The sequence below is a fragment of the Amborella trichopoda genome, chromosome 10, assembly GCF_054954075.1.
Source record: "Amborella trichopoda isolate Santa Cruz 75 chromosome 10, AtrichopodaSantaCruz75HAP2 v2.0, whole genome shotgun sequence".
NCBI lineage: Eukaryota > Viridiplantae > Streptophyta > Magnoliopsida > Amborellales > Amborellaceae > Amborella > Amborella trichopoda.
In genome coordinates this window covers 24,800,028-24,822,537 of record NC_142345.1, presented here as the reverse complement: position 1 = coordinate 24,822,537, position 22,510 = coordinate 24,800,028, and positions in this window count along the sequence as shown.

Here is a 22,510-nt window from a genome sequence, read left to right as displayed (position 1 = left end):
TATTTCAAGCAGTGTATGCCCTACCGCTATCCCTAGTGAACTTGCACCCAAGCCGTTGCACTTAAACTATGACCTCCCCAATGGAGTCATGAGCTATCCCTCATCCCCCACTAGGAGTCACACCCATACTGCAGCCCATTTTCCTCAATGAAGCTAGGGTCATTCTCACCTCCCCAATACCTAGTGGATCAGCTTCACTCTAAGCTACCTTATCCCTTGGGAGTTGAGTTACCGGTCATAATGTCTCATCTTTCACACCAAAGACTACCCTACTCACTTAAAACCACAGCAAGGTACACTTCTGTTGGCCATCCTTCATCAGGTCACCATTTCCACCTAGCCCTCAGTTTGGGAATGGTCTTAGCCATGTTATCCCCAAGGAGTCAGATTACCGTCCACAGGCCTATTTCCCATGGAGCTCCACCTACATGGCAATCCACAAAATGGTCCGTGCTGCATGACCCTAAACTGCACAGCTCTGGTCTAGATGAACGACCCTAAAATCCACGGTCTAAACTATACGACGTTAAATTGTAGTGGAGGTCAAGTTGAACGACCTTAAACTGCATGGTCCTAAGTTGCATGACTTTAAACTGCATAACTATGGTTTTAACTGTAAACTGCATAACCACGGTCGGAACTATATGACCTTAAACTATAGCGGAGGTCTAGTTGCATGACCCTAAACTGCATGATTCAAACTATATGACCTTAAACCATAGTCTACGTCCTAGTCACACAACGTTAAACTGCACAGCACCATGGTCCGATCTATATGACTTTAAACTGTAGAGGAGGTCAAGTTGCACGACCTTAAACTGCATGGTCCTATTTGTATGGCTTTAAAACTGCATAACCACGGTCCAACTTATGACCTTAAACCATAGTGCACGTCCTGGCCACATGATAATAAATTGCTTTGCCCAGGTCAAAGAGGCATGATCATAAACTTGCCCCCACATACACGCACACACCTTTACATGCAATTTCATGAACGCCTTTCCTCACCTACCTGTTAGTGTGTGTGCATCACCTTTATTACCTCCCCATGAGTTCATCACCCTACATCATTCCCCAGTGAGTCTCACCCATGCTCACAAAATGGTGAACCATCATGTCATCCATACTCGTTGTAAGTTAGTGGGCCACCATCGTCCACTCACCTTGCATACATCACCCATCTCTCATGGATAGCCTCGAGCCATCTCCCCAAGTGAGCCAAACCACCACCATACTCACTCCATGGCCTTCATAGACTGCCATCCATCACCTTTACGATCCAGCTGTATGACCTTAAACCATAGCGCACGTTCAGGCTGCATGATGTTAAATTGTTTTGTACAGATCCTAGAGGCATGACCTTAAACACGCCCTCAAAAAAAAAAAAAAAAAAAAAAACGAAATAATGGGCATGGTGTATACTTGAACAAGGGAATGCTATGAGTAAAACTGACGGACGGGCATGGTCATGAAATCATGAATAAAAGAGTTCCCTGAATAAAAATCGGGCATGGTGAAAACCCAAAAGGGCATCGTGAGTAAACATGGGCAAAAAGGGTGGACGTGGCCGAAAGGTCATGGGTAAAAGAGCCCCCCCTCCCCCCCTAAAAAAAAAAGTCCTAGGTGAATAGGTAGCCCAGTCGACATCCTTTTTCAGTCCTAGGTGAACAGGTAGCCCAATCGACATCCTTCTTCAAGGCTGGGTGACAACGTAGCCCAGTCATTATCCCTTCTTCAAGGACCTTCTCCCCATGCATGGACTGTGCATGCCTTCTCCTTCTCTTATAGACCTCCTCCCCATGCATGGAATGTGCATGCCTTCTCCTTCTCTTATAGACCTCCTTGCCATGCATGGATTGTGCATGCCATCTCCTTCTCTTATAGACCACCTCCCCATGCATGAAATATGCATGTCTGCTCCTTCTCTTATGGACATTCTCCCCATGCATGGAGTATGCATGCCATCTTCTTCTGTTATGGACCTTTTCCCCATGCATGAAATGTGTATGCCCTCTCCTTCTTCTATAGACCCCTCTCTCCATGAGGCTAGGTGACAAAGTATCCCAGTCATCATCCTTCCAAGGTAGAAATTGACAAAGCTAGGGTGGAACCTGCCAAAGACTTCAGCTCGCCTAGCAGACACGATTAGACCTTCGGGATTTGCTAGTAGCCCTGCCCCCGGCTGGACTCGGTAAACGAGACCAATAGTGGTACTCTGATCGTCAAAAGCAAACATGGTGTAGCAACAAAAAAAACACCACAAAAAATTCCCTTCTCCCCTAAAGTCTCCACTGATGGACCCGCGAGCAATGCATCCCTATGTCTGAGCAGCCTAATAACACCATTACGTGAATCTCCTTGGCGTTATCGTGGTCTTGTGGCTAGGAAGGAAAAAAGTAAAACCTGAAGGCCACTTTCTGAATGATTGTCCTTCTTGCTTTTCTTGAAGCACAACATTCGGCGGGGCAAGCTGTTTGAACATATTTTCATCACCTTGGTCCCTAATAGGAAGCAGGTCAATAAAGCTTTCAAAATCGTGGAAAATTCCTGACAGCCTCGGAATGGCCCCAGAATTGTCCATGATCATCATCAGCACTTCAAAAGACCATTTGCCAAGTTTCATCACGATCAAATAGGTCTAAGGCAGGGAACACAAAGAAACAGGTTTTGAAAAATATGCGTCTAGCACCCTGAAATAAACCCTACAACTGGAGCTATATTTTTGGTGTCTCAAATCCCTGTGGAACCACCACCATTGGATTCGAAACGGTCGAAACCCCTATAGGCCAAGTTTCAGATTGATCAAACACTCCAGAACAAAGATATTAGCAAAACATTGAAATAAGAGAGACCGTACACTATTCCCATATGGCCTCATTGCACCAAAACACCATTAAAGGTGGTTGTTTTTACAGTCATGGGCAGTCACTTTTGGAGCTTGTATTTCACTCGTTCCAAATCGGATCGCTCCCAAATTCTGTGAGCGTATTCATCACATCAAGACGAACAATTCGTTATGTGGCACACCCTAAGACGATATCCAAGCAAGGAGAAAAGTTAGAGAGATGTTGCTGATCCATAAATAAGTTGCAGAAAATTCAGTAGTGACAAGCCTTGCTCGATGAACCAAATCACGGCGCTCGCACAACGGATCGATGCAAAACCAATTCCATTGTGTGTGTAATTTTCAGAGCTATCATTGGACCAAACCACATACATGATGGACGATCAGATTTCATGCACAAAGACAACGAATTTACTGAAATTTCGACCGTCAGATTCCAAATTCCGGCCAAAACTCAAAATTTGCAAAATCTTCGTTCGGGCTCCAAAGCATGTTCCGATTGTTGCCATGCAATCATAATGACATGCTTAGTGCGCTACGACAAAGAAATCATAGAAAAATAGTAAGGAAAGATTGTACTATCGATTTGAAGTTTCTGAGGTTTAAACAAATTTAAAGTCTCATGATCATGACTCAAAAACATGATTCATGGCTCGAAGTTGGTATTCAAACAATCTCCATGTCAAGCCCTACAAGAAAACAATAATATTTTGATCAAATAGGCATCAAAACAACCCTGGGTTAGCCACAAAAGATCATGCAAGTTCTCGGGCAGCCACATGGATTGTTTTGGAATTTTACACATTATTAGGCTTTTTAGAAATTATTTTAATTAAATTAAATATTAATTTTCAATAAAAAAGTCTAATTTTGATCAATCCACCCATGTTTGGGCACAACTCTATATAAACAGGCACTGCCTCAGTGTAAAAAACCACACTCATCCCCACAAAGAACCTCACCCTTCAGTTGATTTTTGAGAAGATTGAATAGAAATTTCGATTCCTTGCTTGAGCCTATGAGTATGTCTTAGAGAGCGAGAGAGAGAGGAGAGAGAAGAAAAGGGCTGGTACCCTTCGGACAGGTAACTTTCTCTCTCCTCCCATCTTTCTTTCTTCTCTCTCTCAATCTTCTTCTCTCCCTCTTTCTCTCTCTTCTCCCTCTCTCTTTCTCTTTCTTCTCTTTCTTTCTCTCTCCTTTCTCTCTTCTTCTCTCTCTTTCTCTCTTCTCTCTTTCTCTCTATTCTTCTCCCTCTTCATCTACCAGTTGGTAAGACCTAATGCCAGTTGGTTTTCTCTCTCTTCCTTTGTTAATTGGTGAGACCTAGCACCGATTGGTCTTCACCCTGTGTTTATCAGTCGGTGAGACTTAACGTCGATTGGTTTCCTCTCTCTTCCTCTGTTAGTCGGTGAGACCTAACGTCGGTTGATCTCCTCTCTCTTCGTTTATCAGTCGATGAGACCTAGCGCCAACTGGTTTTCTTTCTCTTCTTCTACTAGTCAGCGAGGCCTAGTGTTGGTTGTCTTTTCTCTCTCTACCAGTCGATGAGGCCTAGCACTGGTTGGTCTTCTCTCTCTTCTTCTACCGATCGACGCGGCTTAACATCGATTGTCTTTTCTTTCTCTACCAGTCGGTGACACCAACTAGTTTTCCCTTTCTTCTTTTGTCAGTTGGTGAGACTAAGCGCTAGTTAGCTCCCTTCCTCTCTTCCTTCTTCTCTCTCCTTCCATTTATCCCCTTCTTCCCTTTAACCATTCCTCTGTTGCTCTCTTGTTCAACTAAGAGGGATTGAGGTTAGCATCTCATGGGAGTCCCATCATCTAGTCGTAATGTTGTTGCACCAGGTTTGCTTGGCCCATTTTACTTCCACGATATAGTTACCATTGTGCCTAGCTAGTCGATATCGGTAATAACATCTAGTAGCGATCTCATGAGCCAATCTCAATTACCGAGCCCATTTCGCCACCACGTTATGTCAATTATCCACCAGCCTAGTCACTACCCTTACCTCCTACCTGGTCAAATCCTTCTCTCCCCTTGTCTTTCTTCTTTTTGAATACGTATGCTTGCATACGTTCATAAAAGAGAAAAAAGGTGAGGCCTGACTCACCTGTTCCGTAAACTTTGCCATTTATATGTGTGATTGCAGACAGCAGAAAATAAGAAGAATACGAGCCAAGGGAGGCGATTCTGAATCAGTTTCATTACTGGGGGGCTTTCTTCATGATCTAAGAGGGCGCCCACAAGAGTCAGCCCGAGTAAGTCCCAAACCCACCTTTTAAATTCCTCTCTCATCGGTTGGTAACACCTACCCCCGTTTTCGAACAAGGTTCTCGAGAGAGCGATCTCACAAACGTCCCGGGTCTTCCCCAAAACCTGAGACGCGAGCCGCCCGATCCCCTAGAGATCCGGAGGGCGAGATCGAGGCACCTAACCAGTGACTTGCGGGTCACTTATAGGGAGATTGTAAAACTCTTGACACTCTCCCATTTTCTTTGCAAATCTATCAAGGCAACTTGTGCATTCTGATAGGTAATGGCCTCTTATCTGATAATATGGGCACCAACGATTTCAGTCCCCTTAGCAAGGCGACAAGGTTGCCTTGCTTGCTTCAGTGTGATTATGCCTTCTTAAAGCATTATAATGATGAAGGTGTAAATGAAATCGACCATTTCGTCTTCCTCTTGGATAGTTACAACATGAGAGGCTTCGGCTGCCCCGAAGGCCTTCTTTAAGTCTTCAAGATTTATCTAACCTTTCAGAATTAGGGCCTCAATAATATCCTTCTGCGTGTAGCAGTCATCTGTAGGATGATTGATCCTCCGATGGTAGGCACAATAATTCGGCTGAGTGTCAAGGCCAGGTTGCTCAGGGAATTTGGTTTCTAGAAGCTGGATCATATTCTATTACAATAATAACCGGAACAACACAGGGACCCATTCCTTTTCGAAGGGGTAGACCTCATTCCTATGCCTGGTGAAATAATCACCCTGATCAGGGTAGGTTGATGAGGATACCCGATTGTACACTATTGTTGCTTGCTAGCCTAGGGTGTTACCTTTACTATGCTTACCCCTTTAGAGAGGTCCAAAGTCCGGGAGGGAGCCTTCTTTGAATCAGTGATCATGACGGCTGCACTGATTACCCCTTTCTATTGGCTGCCCCGTGTGTTATTCCAAGAGCTACTGTTGCCCCAGTTGTTTACGAAGCTTGTAGATGGTTGTCGTGTTCCACCATGGTGGCGTGATAAACTTTCTATGCGGACTGATTTAGAGATCAGCTCTGACATGGAGGTCGGATTAGAGGCCTCAACATGTAGAGCGATCTCGGTGCACATGTTCCGCACGCAAGTTTGGACTGCTTCCATCTCAAGCATAGGATTAAGATGATCGGAAGCCAAGTTTCTCCATCTTGATATGAACTGATCTACAGGCTCATCGGGGTCTCGAGTCAGGGTGAGAAGTTCGATGGTTTGAACCTTTATCTTGACCATATGGAAGCGTTGATAGAATAGTTTCTCCATCTCCTCCCACATATGCACTGAGTTTGGAGGAAGTCGGGCATACCATTGATATGTTTGGCCATCGAGGGTCTCAACAAACTGTCGGAGAAGAAGTCTCCCGTCAGCTGTTGTTTCTCAACATGTTGCCTGAAAGTAGGCAATTTGCTGGTTTGAGGATGTGGTTCCGTTGAATAAAGGAAACATCCCTTTCTTATAATCTGAGGGGAAACAAGACCTGATTAATAGACGAGGGGTATGGCCTTTGATAAGGCGTTGCACCCTGTATCTCTGGGATTTGTCTGTTCTTTATGCTATGGGTGACCATAGCGTCAATGTCTGTCTGAGAGACGAGATGAGGGACATAATTGTCCTGTGAGGTAGAAGGAGGGGGCTACCATGGAGGTGCACCATCATAGTGATGAGAATTGACCTCATGGTTAGCCAACTGGCATGCGGCGTCGATACGATCGATCTTTTCCATCATCATGCGTATCATATCCTCAAACTTGTTCATGCACTCTTCCTGCACATCACAGGGCTCGCTTATGACCATTACGCTGACCGTTTCATTATGGAGGTCGACATTAGTGGCAACAGAGGGCTTGCGAACTTGACAGATCGTACGTGGTAGGTCAGTTAGCAGGGGGACCAGCATTCCCTAACTGAACTCGACTCTTATATGTTGATCACCTTTGGATCGGTTCTTGATGGTCTTGGGACTGTGGCTGCTCAGTGGCTGAGTCTTTATCTACAATAGTAATCACAACACAGGGCTCATGGAGGTCTTCTTAAGGCTTCATTGTCTGAAGGGGGTAGAAGAGATTCAGTTGAAGAGGTTTGTTAGAATTGGTTGTTTTGACTGCCTTGGTCACATCCCTTTTCAAAATTTGTAGACCTTTATCGCGTTTAGCCTTGAGGTTTTGATGGACCTCTTGTAAAAACTGCGATCTAAGTCGCGGTTAGTCAGCTCTTCTTGCACAGGAGAGAGCTGCCTCCATCAGGTGCAGCAGGGGATGAGGGTCAGGAACTAGAGTCATCTTGGGTGGGGGAAGATGAAGGACTCGATCTACCATCTGGTTGATGCCCTGAGGTCTCTTGTAGGCTTGAGAGACATGACCAAAGTGATGGGCTGGTTCAGGATGGTACTCTTAGGGAAAACTTTAGAGTACCAAGGTTGAAGTTGCTTGCTCGATGAAGAAGGAGTGGACCGAAGCAGGGTTGACTCATAAGGAGGCCTGAGTTGAGGGTGAGAAGGTGTCTGTGATGGCGACGCGTGCGTGCCCCTTGAAGAAGGGTCATGGGTGACATGGGGGTCAACCCGGGCTCAAGCAAGTGGTATGGTAAGTGTCTGCAAGAGAACAGGTGTAGGCATGTCCCTTATAGAGTGCGCTTGTGTGTGCGAAGTAAGAGGATGAGGGGGTCATCTCCTGTGTACTCAAGTTGGCAGAACAGTGGCGTTGCCCCAAGCAGTGAGATGCATATGAGTAGCATGTACAGGACCTAGCCTTGGAAGGTTCGATCTTGAACACAGACTCGAGATAACAGAGGGGTTACCCCGAGGTGTGGCTCGAGTGGGTAGCCCACGAGCCTTGTGGTGTGTGTGAGGAATGGAGATCGTGGGTTTCCACCTTGACGTGTTGAGCCTCTAGGGGTAGAGACCAATGGTACAAAAATGTGGGGGGTAGCCCTATGGCGACCCACAGAAGCAATGACAACTTGTTTACCTTTTGCAGAAAGGGACTGGGCACAGCCTTTCGGCATACCTTAGAAAAGCAACCGTTAATTGACTTGTCAGTGGCTGGGTGCATGCTGCGTGGGGCAACAGAAGTGCTGCCGGTGGAGGGTGGCTTGGAGGAGTTTCCACCAGAGGGAGGAGATGGAGAGTGAGGGACATTAAGGTCCCACCTCTCACCGGTCCAAGTTAAGACCTGGGAGCTAGACAAGGGGTCTTTGCTCAAGAGGATGGTTGGTAACGAAATCAAAGGAACTTGTTCCTTAGGGATGCTCTCGAATACGGGGATAAGAAAATCCTTGATCTCGATAAATGGTTTATAGAAGCCACAAGCCATAATAAAATGTGAAAGAACAATGAAAGCAGATAATAAAGGAAGTAACTAGTCAAATAAGAAGGAACCGGCTAAGGGGTAGTAAGTCCCCAGTGGAGTCGCCAAGCTGGTTAGGTGCCATGATCTCGCCCTCCGGATCCTTAGGCGATCAGGCGGCCCGCATCTCAGATTTTAAGGGAAGACCCGAGATATTTTTGAGATCTTTCTATCGAGAATCTAGTTCAAGAACGGGGCCAGGTGTTACCAACCGGTGAGAGAGGAATTTAAAGGTGAGTTCAGGACTTACTCGGGCTAGCTCGCATGGGCGTCCTCTTAGATCACGAAGAAAGCCCCCCAATAATAAAACTGGTTTGGAATCACCTCTCTTGGCTTGTATTCTTCTTATTTTCTGCAATCACAAACATATATGGTAAAAGTTATAAGATAGGTGGGTCAGACCTCACCCTTTTCCTCTTTGAAGAATGTACACAAGCATGCGCATTCAAAAAGAAGAAGAGAAGAAAGATAGGGGAGAGAAGAATTTGACTAAGCGAGAGGATAATGCGGTGACTAAGCTAGTGAGTAATTGGTCTGACGTGGTAGTAAAACAGGCTCGTGTAACTAAGATCGGCTCACAGGATTACTACTAGACGTCATTACTAATACCGACTAGCTAGGCACGATGGTCAATCTGTCGTGGCAGTAAAGTGGGCCAAGTAATCCTGGCATAATAACATTACGGCTAGATGACAGGACTACTATGAGAGCTTAACCTCAATCCTTCTTAGTCGAACAACTGAGTGGCAGAATTAAGGCTATGAGGAAAGACTAAGAAGAGATGAAGGGAAAAAAAGGAGGAGGGAGAAGAAAGGAAGAGAAGAGTATGGAAGATGAGAGGATAAAGGAGAGAGAGGGAAGGAAGGAGCAGTCAGGGCTAAGCATTGACAACTGTGTTAGAAGGAGGAGAGAGAAAACACAGTCGGTGCTAGGCTTCACCGGCTATGTTGTACAAAGGAGAAGAGAGAGGAGATGCAGTCAATGCTAAGCTTCGCTGACTAGGTGACAGAAGAGGAGAGAGAAAATCAGTCTGCTCTAGGCTTCACCGATTGACAAAAGAGAAGAGAGAAAACTAGTTGGTGCTACACTTCATCGACTGATAGAAGAGGAGAGAGAAAACTAGTTGATGCTAGGCTTTATCAACTGATAGAAGAAGAGAGAGAAAACCAGTCGAAGCTAGGCTTCGCCGACTGACAGAAGAGGAGAGAAAAACCAGTCAACGCTAGGCTTCGTCGACTGACTGAAGAGGAGAGAGAGAAATCCAACCGGCACTAGGCTTCACTGACTGTGACAGAAGAACAGAGAGAGAAATCCAATCGATGCTAAGCTTCTCCAACTAATAGAATAGAAGAGAGAGAAATCCAATCGGCACTAGGCCTTACCAACTGACAAAAGAGAAGAGAGAGAAATTCAACAGGCACTAAGCTTCATCGACAGACAAAAGAGAAGAGAGAGAAATCCAAACGGTGCTAAGCTTCATCGACTAATAAAAGAAAAGAGAATTGGATTGAGATAGAGATGAGAGAGGGGAGAGAGATATATATATGAGAAGAAGAGAGAGAAAGAGAAAGAGAAAGAGATAGAGATGAGAAGAGAGGAGGAAAGAGAGAGATAAAGATGAGAAGAGAGGAGAGAGAAAGAGATAAGAAGAGAGGAGGAGAGAGAAATAAAGATGAGAAGAAGAGAGAAAGAGAGAGAGAAGAGAAAAAGGAGGAGAGAGAAAGAGGTTAGGATGAGAAAGAAAGGAGGAGAGAGAGATAAAGATGAGAAGAGAGGAGGAAAGAGAGAGATAAAGATGAGAAGGAAGGGGAGGAGGGAGAAAGAGGGGAGGAGGGAGAAAGAGGGGAGGAGAGAGAAAGTTATCTACTTGAAAGGAATCGACCCTTTTATTCTCTCTCCTCTGTCTCTCTCCAAGACGTACCCACAAGCTCAAGCAACAATCAAAATTTTTTTAATTGATTAAAAAAGAATGAAAAGTGTTTTTGTATAATGAGGTAGTGCCTGTTTATATAGAATTGAGCTAAAACGTGGGTGTACACCCAAAAAATACCTAGAATTGAAGATAATTACAATTTAATTGAATTTAAAGAAATTATAAAAATGGTTGCAAAATGACTGTTTTGCCCTTACCTAACAATGTGTGGAATTCCAAAACAATCCCTGTTGTTGCCTGAGAACTTGCATGATCTTTCATAGCTAACCCAAGGTCGTTATGATGCCCGTTTGATCAAAAGATTATTGTTTTTTGTAGGGCTCGACATGTTTTTTAGCCATGATCATAAAACTTGTATCTTGAATGAATCTTGAAAACTTCGGATCGATTTTGTGCTCGTTCCTTAATGTTTTTTTGTGATTTCTTTATTTAATCACACTGAGCATGTCATCACAATCATGTTGCAACAAACATAGCTTGATTTCGTGTCCGGATGAAGATTTTGTCATCGTAAATTTTTGGCTGAAATCTTGAAATTCGACGGCCGGAATTTAAAGCAGATTTGACGCCTTCATGTGTGAAATCCAACCGTTCATCGCACGTGAGGTTTAGATAGCCTCGGACAACATGCACCTAATGTAATTGGTTTTGTGTCGATCGGGTATACGAGCATCGTGATCTGGGTAATTGAAAAAGGGGTGGTGCTACTGCTGAATTTTTTGCAACTTCCTTCATCGATCAGCGACTTTCATTTAGTTTTTGTCTCTGCTCGGGCGTCGTCATGGGGCGTACCACATATCGAATTGTTTGTCTTGATGAGACGAACACGCTCATCAAATTTGGGGGCGATCCGTCTTGGAATGAGTGAGATATAGGCCCTGAAAGTGACTTCCTGTAACTGTGAAAACAACCACCTTTAATAGTGATTTAGTGAAGGGTGGCCACACTGGAATAGTGTGTGGCCTACCTCTTTTCAGTATTTTACCCATAACTTTATCTTAGAGTGCCCGATTAAGTCGAAGCTTGACTCATAAGGGTTTTCGACAGTACCAGATCTATTGACGGTGGTCCCACAACTGTTTAACACACCAAAAGTGTGGCTCTAGTTACAGGGTCCATTTCAGGGTGCTAGAGACTGAATTTGCTGAAATTGTTCCTTTTTGTTCACTACCTTAAACATGTCTGATTGTGATGAAACTCGGTAGGTGGTCTTTTGAAGTGCTGATGATGATCTTGACCAATTTTGGAGCCATTCTGAGCCTGTCCAAAATTTCCACTTTATTGACCTGCTTCCTACTAGGGATCAAGGTGCTGAAAAATACATTCAAACAAGAAGAAGAAAAGAAAAGGAAGAGAGAGAAGATTTACCTCGAACCTAGGGGTACCAGTCCAAAAGTTTCTCTCACCTTACTCTCTCTCTCAAACGTGACCCAACAATGAGAAGAAAGAGAAAATGTATTAAGTAAAAACTCTCTCTTTTGTGAAAGGTTGAGTCCTTTGGTGCGTACAATGATGGTACGTATATATAGAATTTGTCCCAAACATGGGTGGATGACCAAAAGTAAACCTAACTTCTGAAAATTAAGATTAAAATGAATTAAAAGAAATTAGAAAATAGGGTGCAAAATGACAGATTTGCTCCGTCCTATCAATTCGTAGAATTCCAGAACAGTCCCTGTGTTGCCCTAGAACTTGGGTGATCTTGCATGGATGCTCCGGGGTCGTTCTGATGCCTGGTTGATCGAAAGATGATTCTTTTCTTGTAAGGCTCGGTATGGCGATCGATTTTATACCAACTATGAGCCATGGATCGTGTTTTTATGGCACAATCATGTGACTTGAATTTTGGTTGAATCTTGAAAATTTGGATCGATGGTGTGCTTGTTCCTTGATGTCTGTTTGTGATTTCTTCACTAGAGTACACTGAGCATGCCGTTACGATCGCAGGGCAACAAACGCAGCACTATTTCATGCCTGAACGAACATTTTGTAACATCAAAATTTTGGCAAGAATCATGAATTTTGACGACAGAATTTGTAGTGGCTTCGTCGGTTTCGTGTGTGGAATCCAACCATTCATTGTGTATGTGGTTGAGGTCAGAGATGGCCCGAGACCTTATGCACATGATGGAATTGGTCTCGTGTCGATGGGGCTTGCGAGCGGTGTGATTCGGCCGCTCGAGAGAGGCATGACGCTGCTGAATTTCCTGCACTTTCTTCATGGATAAACGACTTCTCTCTAGCTTTTCTTCGCGCTCGGGTATCATCACGGGGCGTGCCACATACCGAATCGTTCGTCTTGATGCAGCGAACATGCTCACCAAATTTGAGAGGGATCCGACTTGAAACGAGTGAGATATAAGTGTTGAAGTCACTGCTGATGACTTTCCCTTCAATGATGTAGAGTTGCAGGGTGGCCTCATGGGAATAACGTGCGGCTCTTTTTGTTTCCCTCTTTTACTTATAACGTCTTCTTAGAGTGGTCTCATAGAAAATTGAGACACCGAGATTGTAACTCTAGTTATAGGCTCTGTTGTAGGGTGCTAGAGACCAATTCGGCTGGAACTGCTTCTCAGTTTGCAATACCTTAGACGTGTCAGAATGCGATGAAACTTGACGGGTAACGTTTTAGAGACCTCATGAAGATCTTAGCCAGTTTTGGGGCTATTTTGAGACTGTCAGGATTTCCACTGTTTGGTAGGCTTTATTGAGCAGGGGCCCCATGATGATGAAAAAAATATTCCAACAACATGCCCCACCAATTATGTCTTCAAAAGAATCGAGAAGTGCAATCATTTGAGAAGTTTGAGGGATCTTGTCGAAGTCCTCACCCTCAAGGGACTATTTGTGATTCTGAAGCGTGAGGCCTTTGTAGGGACCTCCTTGGACAGAATCAGACTTGAGGGATCTTGTCGAAGTCCTCACCCTCGAGGGATTTTTGTGATTCTGAAGCGTGAGGTCTTTTTAGGGACCTTCTCAGATAGAATTAGGCCTACGTGAAGGTCAAGCTTTAAGAACCTTTTGGTCGGCATTGTTCGCTGCTACACTAGGTTTGCTTTTGATGCTCAGGGTATCTTTGTAGGTCCCGTCTAGTGGGGTCCAGTCTGTGGCTTCTGAACTATCTCGAAAGTCTGGTCTCATGTAGCCTAGGGGATTTGGTGAGGAATACCCTGAAAGTCTGGTGTCATGTAGCATGTGGTAGGTTGAACCCTGACTTTGTCAGTTTCTTGCCTTCGTGATGATCTTTAGCATTTTAGAGGGATTTTTTTGTCATCGACCTCACCCTCGAGGACTCTTGTTGTAATTGGGAGATCTTACACGGCTCTCACTCCCTGGCGAGCCATGTTATTGATGTTTGAAGTGCGGGAGATCTTATGTGGATCTCACTCCCCGGCAAGGCATTTTGTGTTGGTTGATATTTGACATTTGAGGATTTTAGGTAGACCTCATTAGAATTGTGATTGTTTTAGAAATTGAGTGTCGATTGAGGCAGCGGTCATGCGTCAACCTGTGTTGTCGGTCAAAGCGCCCTAGTGCGGGTTTTCACTTGGACAAGCGAAGTGGCACAGTAAAGACAATTTTCACCAACTTCTGTTATTTCTAGGCTCTTTTACCCATGACCTTGCAATCATGTTCACCCTTTTCATCCATTTGTGCTCATGATGCCCTTGTGTAGTTTTCACCACGCCTGGATTTTATTTTCCACGGAACTCTCTTACTCATGGTTTTCTGACCATGCCCATCCATCATTTTTATTCATGGCGTTCTCTTGTCATGGTGTAAACCATGCCCATTTTTTGTGAAGGCATATTTTTAGAGTCCTGCCTTCAAGACCTGTGCGAAGCCTTTTAACGTCACGCGGCCAAGACTTGCACTATAGTTTAGGGTCATACAACTGGACCGTGATTGTGCAGTTTAAAGTCATGTAGTTAAGGCTAGAGCTGTGTAGGTTAAGGTCATGTAGCGCGGACCATGACTATGCAGTTTAAGGTCATGCAATGTGGACCATTATGTGGGTCGCCATGTGGACGAAGCTCCATGGGGGATAGGTCTTTGAATTACAATCTGATTCCTTGTGGATAAAATAATTAAGGCTACTCACAAGCTAAGGGTGGCAATACGAAGAGTGGCAAGTGGAAGCGAATCTTCACTGGGGATTAGTAGGGCCAGTGTGACTCCACGAGGATAATGATGGAGCTTCATGTAACTCCAATAGGGTGACAGTCTGGACTACAATCGTAACCCCGTTAGAGGTTGAGAAGATAAGCATGGACCTAAATCCTGGGGATAGTGTGTGGCAATAGGGTTTGACTCTCACTAGGATGTTAGTGCGAAACAAACTCATTGGGGATTAAAATGTTAGGTACGACCTTTTTCATACATCTAACTCCACCTGAGATGTTGATGAAATACGCCTTAGCGAAAAGGTGATCTATCTCTTGGTTAAAGTTTTGTGTATGGGCCATTTGTCACGCTGTGCATTACAGTTTAGGGTCTTTAAGCTCGGACCATTGCTATGCAATTTTAGAGTCGTGCAGCTAGGACCATGCAGTGTAAGGTCGTGCAACTAGACCTCTGCTATAGTTTAGGGTCATATATGGTGGTAAGACTTTTAATGTCATGCGGCTAGAACGTGCACTATGATTAAGGGTCACATAGCTGGACCATGGTCGTGCAATTTAGGGCCTTGCGACAAGGACTAAGCAATTTAGGGTTGTGCAATTAGACCCTCGTTATAGTTCAAGGTCATATAGTTTGGACCCCGATCGTGCAGTTTTGAGTCGTGCAATGAGGATTAAGCAGTTTAAGGTCAAGCAACTTGACCTCCACTACAGTTTAAGGTCATATAGTTTGGACCATAGCAGTGCAGTTTAAGGTCATGCATATCGACCGTGGCATGGTGAAGGAATACGACTCCATGGGAAACAGAGCCATCACCGGAGACTGGACTCCCTGAGGAATGAGACTGTGGCATAAAGAATGAACCTCTTGAGGCAGTAGGACAATGGTCCAGATGGGAGTCCCATGGCATGCGAATGGCACTAAGCATTGGATGGCGCACGTGGCATTATGCCTAAATGATGCACACACGGCGTTAGGTACTTGTAGAAGGGCGCGATGTTAAATCTTTGACGAAGGGCGCACGGTCATAACCTATGGGCAAAGGCACGCGACGATGGCTTTTGACGGAGGCACGCGGCGATGGCCTTTGGGTGAAGCACGCGACAATTGCCTTTTCGGGTCTCTGGTTTTGACCCACCTCGACCTAGTTTTATTGCCGTCAAGAACTGGGGACTGGAGTGTCATTATGTGTCTGTCGAGGGCAGTTTGCGGCACTACTGGGTATAAAAAAGGGGAAAACCCCTCTTTACTGTTTTACTGAAGGGGTAAAATAGTGGAAGAGTTTTTAGAGAGAGAGAGCCAGAGCAAAGGGTTTCTGTCGAGAGATTTTTCGGCTATAACTTCCCTGTCAAAATCTGCAGTAGAGAGGGAGCACTTTCTAGCGAGCTTTAATGGGTTGTGGGCCATCGCGAGGTGCTTGCAAACATCTTTAAAGAGTGCTGAGGCTCTCCGAGCAAGGAATAGGGTTTCTCGAGGCCTTAGCCAGGTTCGCAGAGGTGCCCTAGTGAAGTTTGAGTGTTCCTTTGGTAGTTCTGCGATTAAAGGGCAGTTTGTAGAGAGTTCAGAGGGCTTTGTCAGTCCTCTAGTTATTAGAGGAGAAGGAGGAAGAACAGTGGGCTCACCCGAAACTCAGTAGAATTCTGGTGAGCTTGTGGCAAATTGCCGTAGTGCAGAAGCAGGGAGAAGGGAAACTCACGGGGTCACATGGAAGATTTCTGAGGATTCCGGTGGTTTTCCACCAATTCTTGTAATGAGTGGAAGGCGGTTTTTGGTGAGCAAGAGAAAGTTCCCAGAGAAGAGGGGAAACGCTGGTGGGAACGCAAAGGGTTGCGGGACGGTAACGGTCTAGCGACGAAGGGTCGTGGACTGTGAACAATCGCCCTCTGCACGCGTGGTGACAGGCCACACCACAAGTGTCAGGCGGCTAGTTCGTATTGCAAGGAACACATGTGTGGTGCATGCTTGTCAGCTGGAGCACTAGCATTAACGCATTTTGATCGCGAGACGGTGATATCATCTCAGTGGGCAGGCAATGATAATCTGGCTTTCTAATTTTTTTTTGCGCGTAGCCATCTGTCGGTTATAAGCCTCTCAATCGAATATCTTCTTCGCAGTCGGCCAAGGCTTCAAAAGTTCCCAGAATGTAGGTCTCTTCAAAACGGGGACCTTATCATTATTGAGGACAAAGAGCCTCCCATTACTGATAAAGGACCACATCCTTCATCTCAACCTATTATTTCTGGGGGCAAAGATGTAGCGCCTTTTTGTGGCCTTATAGTAATGGGCAACACGGTGATTTCTCGTACTACTTTGAGAGGGGGACTTATGTTTCTTGTTCGAAAGGAACCTGTCATAGGTGCAGCTTTTGTAAGCACCTCTTTCTCAGAGCAAGTTGTTCATCCTCTCATTTGGCGCACTCGTGGTGGCTTTATCATATCACAAGCCAAGATGCCTTTCCCTGTACAGGTTACTAGGTTCAATCATTGTAATGTCTCCAAGGACAATGAGCATGACGTTCTCAGAGCCGCTTATCAACTTTTCAATCAAGCTTCTTTCTTTGAGTTGATCGCATTCTTGCTTTTGATGAAGAGGATGATGGACAACCTAATAGACTTTGACATCCCTTCTGCAGACTTGTTCAAAGAGAAGGTGACTAAAGTGACTCAACAAGCTAGGGCAGTTCTGGATTTAGAAGAATCAACTTTCATTCAAAAGCATCATTCTATTAGATCTTTACTTAGACTCGTCCCTGGGCCTTTGACTGTTGCTCATGCTGCGATGGCGCACCTGGGTAACCTTAAAACCAACTTTCTCATGCGACAATTCGTTCACTTGGACTTCAAGAGCTTGCCTTCGATATCTAATGAAATCACATGTTTTGAAAACGAAGATGATATGGCGATTCTTGAGTGGACCATCTATGATTTGGGAGACTTGCTTGCTACGACCCTTGAGGTAGGAAAAGACCCATTTTCTCCTCAGTTGGTACGTGGAGAATACCCTCCTTTGGTTAGAAAGTTTTCCTTTCTTTAGGCGGTAGCTATGAAGGATGGAATCAAGTGGACACAACAGGACCATTATAGGCTTAGTCTTGAGAATTGAGTGAACACCTTCATTAATAATTCCTTGTATACAAATTGCCAGTATTAGTAGTAAAATGCACCCTTTTGCCTTTTACTGACATTTGTAAAAATCTTTTGTTGATGAATGAAGCAACTCTTTTCTCTCTCTATGCAATGCATGTCCCTTATTTTCTTTTCTATTTCATAGTTTGAGACGAAAAAGAATAGCCCACTCCTTCCTTCGTCTTGTGATAGCCTGCTGTGGCTTCAATGACCTAAAATGGCGGAGCAGTTGCTACTTCACCCCTGAGTGTTTGATTGGACAGGGGCTCATAATTCATGGTTCTCATGATTTGGTGAGCTTGTTCACTATAAGTACTCCAGTTTGGGGGAGCTTTAGCTTTGATTCAAGGTACATTGGTTTTGAGCTCATCATAGGTCTTAGTCTTAGGGACAAACCCCTTTAAGCACTTTGAAGTGATGTGCATGACCTCCAATTGACTCTGGAGGTTACGAATCTTGCTTCTTAGCTTTGCCATGGGATCTTGTTCCTAAGAGCTAGAGGGATGACTCTTGTCTACCTGTACTTCTTTGATAACCCCTGAGAAGTGTATGACTTTCTTTTGGCTACTGATGATCCCCTTGTTCAAGGAGGATGAGACTTGGAGCACCTTCCTTGGTGGTTGATATGCTAGTTCTGCTTCTAGAAGAGCGATGGGGACATGTAGGACCTTTTACTGGTCCGATGTATAGGTGACCCTCAGTGCCGGAAGGTCTACCTCTAGGGCTTCCTCAAGCTCAGGAGTTGCTTCTAGCTTGTCATTTTGCTCTGGCAAATTGGAAGTAGAGGGAGAAGGTTCGTCTTTGGGAGAGGATACCATGACCTCGGAGAGGTGGCAAGGTATACTCGGGTAGATCGGAGTCAAAGAGAGGATCTTGCCCTGTCATTCCTCCTCTTTGAACATGTCTGTGATCATTCGCCATAGATCTTCAACGTCATCATGGGACGAGGGTCCCGTCTCTCTCACAAGCTTCCAATCATCATCCTTTGACTTTTCTGGCTCCAGAAGGTCTATGAAATAATACTTGGTGTCGGTATTGTGAGTCTCAGCTATAGGGAACGTTCTTTTGTCAGCATAGACCGTGTGCTGTCTCCCATCTCGGCTGTATTTGAAGTATTGGTGGAGCGTGGAAGGAACCACCCCTTGATCGTGAATCCAAGGACGATCAAGCAGGATGTTGTAAAAGGGATCGATGTCAATTACGTGGAACTGAGCATACTCATTGAGGTCACCAATCTTGAGACGAAGGCGCACTGTGTCAGCTGGCTTCGCTCCTAATTGCTTGAAAACTTGCATGGTGATGTGGGTAGGAGTGAGGTCGTCAGACCCTAATCCCAATCGGGTGAGGATCCTTCTTCGGATCAGGTTGATTGTTGACTCTCCATCCAGCATGATCCGGTTGATAGGGCAGGCGTGGAGTTCACCAATCACAAAGAGGGGGCGATTATGGAATTTACCGCCAACTGAAGGTCCTCTTCAGAAAAAGAGATTGCCAAGCACTCTCTAAGGATAATTGAGTTAACCTCAATGGGCTCCACTTCGGTCTCGTATACCTCTGGGTTAGAAAGAGCTTACACCAGAGCCATACGATAATCTCTAGACAGCAGGAGGGCATCATAGATACTTAGAAGAGCCGGAAGCTTTCTCAAGTGCCCAATTATGTCATATTTTACTTTATCCTCATTAATCTTCTGTGTTCCTGATCCAGTCACTAGTGTAGGGGGTAGGGTAGGCATAATAACAGGCTTTGGTTGGGTTTTGGTTTGTGGCACTGGCTGACTTTGTTGCTCGGCCTGTGTAGTCTGGGTTGATGGGGAAGTAATAAGGGCTTGTATTAAGGATGTAGAGGTTTGGGGTTGAGGTTTAGGGGAACGCGAAGGATCAGGAAACTTGAGGGCCTTGAGCTTTTGAGGTGTGGGCTACAGCTTCTTTCCCGATCTTAGACCCATTTTCCCCGTACTAGCTGGTACTTTCAATATCTGCACCATGTGGGAGGCCTCTTTGGAACAGGAGCCTGAAGATGACTCGGTTTTGGCTCAGGTTGACAGGGCATCAGCGCCTATCGAGAATCCCGCCGACTGGGTCAACATTTCTCTGAGGCGCTCTTGCTGTGGTTGGGTGAGGCTGGTGCCTCCGAACTCTCTGTTTAGAGTGTCGAAGTCTGGGCACCATCGAGCTGCACCTGTGGAGAAAGTAGAGGAGGAGAGAGCAGAAGAAGAGTTAGAACGTTTCCGGCAGCTTTTTACGTCGTCACAGGAATTGGACATTTGCAAGGTTTATTTTAGGTCTTACCCCTGCTTGAACCGTTGTGGGGTGCTTTTAGGATCATCACCCATATTGGAGGAATCTTGAGCTGCTGGTGGCTCAGGGATGTCCGCCTGATTGGACGAGAGGACAAGACGAGCTGCGCTTGGGATGAAGTCCATAAGGTTGGTCGAGGAGGAAGAGGACTGAGAAATTCTTCCTCGACCGGTGGCTGAGGATTACGATTCCTTTGACGAGCTGACTTGGGTGCACACCGTCTCCTTTTGGATCCCTGAGGAGTTTGGACTGCCCTATCGGGCTGGTGAGTAGTCCTAGATTGGTGGACTGCCTACCGCTTCAGGGATTTGAGCCTACTTCGCCCATGGTAGACTTCCCACGAGTGAGAGGTCAAGGGCTCTGAAAGGATTCGATGTATGCTCTTGAGGGGCTTGTAGTGTGGATTCCTCTTGAATGGGAGTGACGGCTTGAAAGTGTTCCGGGAGGACGACACAAATGATGTGGCCTTGCTAGACTTTCTCCCAGACCAAAGCTTTGAATCCCGAGCACTCTTTTAGCTCGTGACCCCATACTTGGTGATAAGGGCACCATAGTTTTTTCGTGCTCTGGGCAAGACACCTCGGCTGCCTGGCGGGCTTGGAGTGACAAGACTCTGTCAGAGCATTGCCTCGAAGAGGGCCTGCAGAGGGTCATGCTTGACGTTTCCCCGTTCTTGCGCTGTGAGGTCTTCTTACACAGGCAGAGTTGGGACTTGAGAGCGTCCTCTCGGGTTGCCTTGAACTTCCTAACACTGTTGCATCTTCTCTGCTAGAAGCTTATGGAAGCAAGTGCACTCGCTGACATCATGACCTCGTATCTGGTGATATGCGCACCAGAGGTTCTTGGTTCTTGGAGGTAGGAACTTGGGCTTCCTTGTCAGCTTAGGAGTGATGAGTTCTTCTTCGAGCATTATGGATAAAAATGCACGGAGAATAGCGGGTGCCTCATCACCCTCTTGGATCATGACTATATGAAAATCCTCAGTTACCCCAAAGGCTTTCTTCAACTCTTTCAGATTTATCTGACCCATGTTGAAAAGGGCTTGAGCTTATAGCAGTCGTAAGTGGGGCGGCCTACTCTCTTGTGATAGGCACAATACTTCTCATTTGTCTCCTACCCAACCGACTCTTCAATATTGACCTCCGGTAGCTGGATCATGTTTTGTTCTAGCAGCAGTCGAAGCAGCGCAAGAGTCCACTCCTTGTCGAAGGAGTAAACTTCATTCTGGTGCTGGATCTAGAAGTCATTTCACTTAGAAATTTTAGGAGGCGGTACTTGATTGTAGGACTGCTGCTTGCTCCTGGCTGGAGACATCTGTGCCTTGGAAAGGTCCAGCGTTTGAGGAGCCACACTCTTAGTGTCAAGTCACGATGACGGCTGCGCTAATCACTGCTTTTTTATTGCCCCGACTATTAGAGCGAGCGTTTGAACCGGAGGGTTGCTGTCGAGGGCTGCCATGGTGCTTGAACAACCCCTTAATACGATCTGCCTTAGATATGAGCTCTGACATGGAGGGTGGATTGGATGCCTCGACATGCAGGGCGATCTCAGGAAGCATGTTCTGTATGCAGGTCAGGACCGCTTCCTTCTCAGTCATGGGAGTGGCGTGGAAGGTTGCCAACTCTCTTCATTGGGTGATGAACTTGTCAACTGGGTCACCAGGGTCTTGCATTGGGGTGAGGAGTTCAATGGTCTCCACGTTCCTCTGGACTTCGTAGAAGCATTGGTAAACAACTGCTCCATCTATTGCCACATGTGTACTGAGTTGGGAGGTAGTCAAGCATACCACTAGAAGGCTGGCCCTTCAAGAGTCTCGATGAACTGACAGAGGAGGAGTCGTCCGTCAGTTGTCATTTCTCGACAGGCTGCCTGAAAGTTAGTAGTATGTTGATGTAGAGATGTAGTATCATTGAACAGAGGGAGTTTCCCCTTTTGGATATTTCGGAGGGAAGGGTACTTGATCCATGTATGAAGGGTATGGCTTCGGGTAGAGCGATGTCTCTCGCATGCTTAGGACCTTGCTCTTGAGGTTGTGGGCCACTATAGCATCTATGTAGGTTTGGGAGACTCCGCGGGAGGCAGAATTGCCTTGGGAGACCCGTGGGGGAGTTTGCCTAGGAACTTTGTCCTAACTGATTGGGGAATCGGTCTTATGGTGAGAGGAAGTGGGCCTGAAGGCTTCTAGGTGTTCCATCTTTTCAAAGATGGATTATATCATTACCTTGAACCTGGTCATTTTGTCTTCTTGGGCTTCGTCAAGGTCATTGATCACCATGACGCTGACCATCTCTTCTGGGAGGCCAGACCCAGGAGGTGGAGCGGACTGCGTCGAGCTGTGGGATGCATGGCGCGCGTAGGGTTTGGCCCAAGAAGGCCTAGCCCTGAACGCGAGTTCGAGGCAGCATGAAAGTCACCCTGAGGTGTGGCTCGAGTGGTTAGACCAAGAGCTCTTAGGTGTGTGCGTGAGGTGGAGACCCAGGATTTCTGCCTCCATGTATCGGGCCTCTAGGTGTAGAGGTTCGGGGTAATGAAGGAGTTAGAGGGGTAGCCTTGTGGCAACCCTCAGAAGTGATGACAACTT